The sequence below is a fragment of the Hylobates moloch genome, unplaced genomic scaffold (genome assembly GCF_009828535.3).
Source record: "Hylobates moloch isolate HMO894 unplaced genomic scaffold, HMol_V3 SCAFFOLD_19, whole genome shotgun sequence".
Classification (NCBI taxonomy): Eukaryota; Metazoa; Chordata; class Mammalia; order Primates; family Hylobatidae; genus Hylobates; species Hylobates moloch.
This window is the reverse complement of record NW_026652294.1, coordinates 17133942-17138449: the sequence shown is the minus strand read 5'-3', so window position 1 is coordinate 17138449 and position 4508 is coordinate 17133942.

Sequence of the window (4508 nt, the reverse complement as noted above, 5' to 3'; positions counted from 1 at the left end):
CTCATACACCTACACACACCACACCTACACTCATACACCTACACATACACACCCCTACACACACACCACACGCACACATCTACACCCACCACATACACCCACACCACACACACCTACACCTGCACAACCTACACCTACACATACAAACCTACACTTATACACCTATACACACCACACCTACACTCATACACCTACATACACACCCCTACACGCACACCTACACACTCATACACCTACACACCTACACACACACCCCTACACACAAACGCCTCCCAAAGTGGCAGCAGGCCTCCTGACCCGAAAGGCGCACCCCTGTTAGAAACTGCGCCCTCCAGTGGCCCTGGCGCTGCCATCCCTCCGCCATCAGCGTGACTCTCTCTCACCCAGATGGGAGGCGGCTGCGGGAAGAGCCTCAGTGACTGGATGGTAAGACAAGGCATGGTGAGCAGGGGCCAGGCCCGGCCGCCCGGAAAGCTGGGGGTGCTCGCAGGGCTCCTGCCAGGCATGGGCGTGGGGCACCGTGCTGCTGTCCAAGGGAGTGGGACCCAGGAGAAGACCCAGAGGAGCGAGGAGGAGCAGCTGAGGGCCTTGCGGGGCCCCAGGGCTCAGGCTGTTCCCGGGTTGGCCCGGCCAGCCCAGCTTCCGCAGCTCCTCTGTGCCCGGTTCCTACTCTTGAGTCTCGGGCAAGGACAAGGTCGCCTGTCTGGCAGCTAAGAGGCGATGGGGATAGCGGAGCGGGAGATGGAGCCGGTGTGGGCAGCTGGGCACTTGCTGCTGCCACTGCTGCTGGGAAGTCAGCTCCTGCCTGCTCTCTGGGCTCTGCTCCGGCCTGGGGGGTCCTCAGGTGCTGGGTGACAGAGCTTGGAAACCAAACTGGCCTGGTTGGGGAAAGACTGCCTCTGTCTTTTCCAAAGTAGCTCACTAGTAACTAGTGCTATTAGTGCCACTACTGATTAATAGTAAATAGGAACTGGCCTATTGGTTTCTTGAGCGTCTCCTCCATGCCAGGCCCTGTGCTAGGCTTTTGACATCCCTTTTCATCCTCACAGCCACCTGGACGGTGGGTACTGCTGCTAGCCTCACCCTAAGGACGAGGGAAATCAGACACAGAGAAGTAACCCACCCAGAGTCACACTGTGTTACGGGGTGAGCTAGGTCCAGCTCTTTCTGACTCTGCAGTCTGTGCCCATGACCTCCAACTGGAGTCTGCCCTTGCAGAAGCCGTCAGAGAGGAAAGCCTCCAACTCTTGCCCCTGTGTGGGAGCCATCATGGCACAGCCCATGTCTTTGTGACCCAAAGTGAAGTGTCCCCATTTGTAGCCACCCCTCTGGGTCTACCCACCTGGCCTTGTCTGGTCAACTTGGCACCTCTGCTCTCAGGCCCTGCTATGCCCCCCCTTCTATCATGAAATCTGCGTCTGCAGAGGCACCAGGGGATGGAACCTGGGGACCTCTGGCCCGCTAACCATGTCCCCATCCCAGCCTTCACGGCTGGAGAAAATGCCCGGGGTCCGTCCCTGGGCTTGGCATGTGTTTTGTCAGATGCTCCTGAGCACTTGCAGCGTAGCCCCTGCCCCCAGCCATTGCCCAACGCCCCTTCTGCAGCCTAGAATCCTACCCGCAGGGTCCTCTCTTCAAGGGGAAGGAGCTCCCTCTGACCCCTGGCCCTGCTCCAGCTGCTGGGACCCTGGTCCCCTGCTTAGTCTCCTGGCTCTGCACCTCCATCACCCACAGCCTGGCACAGCGGGCCCAGTGGTGGGTCCGGGCAGCTAGGCAGCTGAGGCTGGGGTAGGAGGCTTCCCAGGGCCACCGAGCGGCAGGGCGCTGAGCTGACACATCTTCCACCTTGTCACCTAGGGCACTGCCTTACCCTCTGCCCTTCCTTCCAGATCCCAGTCACCCAGGCCTGCCTCATGGAGGACATCGAGCAGTGGCTGTCCACTGACGTGGTACGTTGGGGCCCCGTCAGCCGGATGCAAAGGCTCAGGCCCACTCCTCACCCACACAGCAGGAGGACCCGTTGTTCTCACCAAGAAATGACCCATGGGGCCAGGGTAGACTTGTATAGCATACAGCTATCCTGAGAGCAGAGGGGCGCAACTAAAGTCCCCATCTCCTGCCATCTGCCCACCTCGTATTTGGCACACCCCCCAGAGAAGTCCCGGGCACAGTAGCCTCTCGGCTGCTTCCCAGAGTCTGCTCCCAAGGTGAGGTCCCGGTGGGTGTCAGCCCACCTTAGGGACATCAGGCCAGGCTAGAGAGGCTAACTGCGGAAGCATAACAGGGCCAGGCTCTTACCTGCAGTAGCTCAGGAGACTCCAGCCACTTGCAGAGGGAACCCATCACCACCGTTTACAGATCAGAAGACTGATAAGCAGCTGTCCTCTAAAGGGAAGCACCCAGGAGGAGGAGGGCAGGTGCCAGTCATGGGGACCCCAAGCCCTGCCACCCTCCCAGGGAGCAGAAGGGGCAGGGCCAGACTCAGCTTCTCCATCCAGGGCTCCTACCCCAGCATCTGCCACCCCTTCTCTGGGCACCAAGGCCCACATGGGCACTTCAGGCCCAGAAGCCACCTTCTGCAGGTGAAGAGACCGTTTCTGCCCAGGACTAAGCCACAGGGCAAGGACTCAGGCTTTCTGTCTGGTGGCAGACGCCTCACCCCTCCCTAGTTTGCAGTGTTAGCATGAATGGCCCTCAGCCTCTGGGCGTCAGCCTTTCCCCCCAGGGGTGAGGACCGCCCACCCCTTGTGACCCTCCAAGGAAAGGAATCAGCACACACACACACCACACACGTTTCTGGGCACCAGGTGCTGGGCTTGGCGTGCTGTGTGTTATCCCATTTCAGCTTCCCAGCAACCCTCCAAGTTAGCTTCAGCCCCCACCCCGCCCCCATTTTACAGAAGGAAAACACAAGGCTCAGGAGGTCAGGTGCCACCCAAGGAAGGCCCTAAGGCTCAGGGAGGAGCCCAGGTCCAGGTCCTGGGACCTAGGTGGCGGGGGCGTGCAGAGCCTGAGCTGGGACCCAGTGCTGAGGTTCAGCAGGGCCTGAGCTGCAGCCCCACTGCCCCAGGCTGATTGTACTGGGGGCCCGGCTAACCTCTGCCTCCTTTCCTTCTACCTTCCCAGGGGAATGATGCGGAAGAGCCTAAGGGGGTCACCAGCGAAGGTAGTAGTCCCCTCCCCTGCCCGCCCTCTCCTTTCCCCAGGGCTCTGGCCTCAGAGCCCACCCTCACCCTCTCCCCTTCCTCTAGAATTTGACAAATTCCTGGAAGAACGGGCCAAAGCCGCGGACCGATTGCCTAACCTCTCCAGCCCCTCAGCTGAGGGGCCCCCGGGTCCCCCACCTGGCCCAGCGCCCCGGAAGAAGACCCAGGAGAAAGATGATGACATGCTGTTTGCCTTATGAGTGTGGGGTCTGGCACCCTGCAGCCCAGGTCCCCACTGCTCTCACACCCTTAGGCTGGGACCTCCCTCCCTCCTCTGGTGTTAAGGCTGCTTTGGGGGTGGCTTGTTACCCCCTTTTTCTCCTCTTTGAAGATGGAGCTGCCCCAGCTCTGGCTGGGGGTGTGGAGGCAGTGGGATGAACTGGGAGACAGGTCCGCGCTGCAGTGGGATCTGGCTGCTCTGCCTCCTTTCCCACCCCAGCTGACCACGAGACTTTGCTGAGAAGTGGAGGCCCCAGGACAGGCTGGCTGGCTGGCTGGCTGGCTGGCTGGTTGACCCAGTGTGACTCTCCTTCACTGAGTGATACCCTGCTCCCGGCCCATGCCCCGAGGAGCCCTTCAGAGCCCACACTGCCAGTCGAGGGCTGGCTGGAGGCTGGCCACAGTGGAAATTCTGCCAAGCCTCTTGTCCCTTCCCTGCTCTGCTGCATGGGGCCCCATGGCTTTGGCTGGCCATTGAGGGCAGGGTGTGGAGGTGTGGAGGCCCCTGAGGAGCTGCAGCGGCCCAGGTACGACGCTGTAACTGCATGCTGTGGGTGAGATCTCATCAGCCCCAGGCTGCAGGTGAGGCTTCAGGGGATGCTGGGGCCCCACCGCCCCTCCACTGCCTTGCCCTCCATCCTTCCTCTGTTCCTTCTGGCCAGGCACCACAGCACTGGGGCTCACCTCTTGGTTGATCCTCTTGTACTGGGAGAGGTGCCTTTTGTGTCCCCAATTAAAGGTAGAAAACCACCCTGCTAGCAGCATTGTCAAGTCTCCAGGTGAGAAATGACTTCTTGGCCTCACAGAGGCAGCGACTACTTTGGGCAGGGCTGGGGGCCACCCGAGAGGTGAGCATCTGTAGATGGTGCAGGCGGAGGGACAGGAGCAAGCACCCAGCTACGCTACGCAGGTGCCGCCTCCTCCCACCTCACATGGCAGGCTCCAGCCACCGCCCCTGCCCGGAGGATGCATGCCCTTCCCAGCTGACATCCCTCCCTCCTCGAGGCACCTTCATGCTGCTGTTCCATGAGGCCAGCTCCTGCCCTGCACAGAGCACACTAATCACAAGGGCAGGGACCCGTG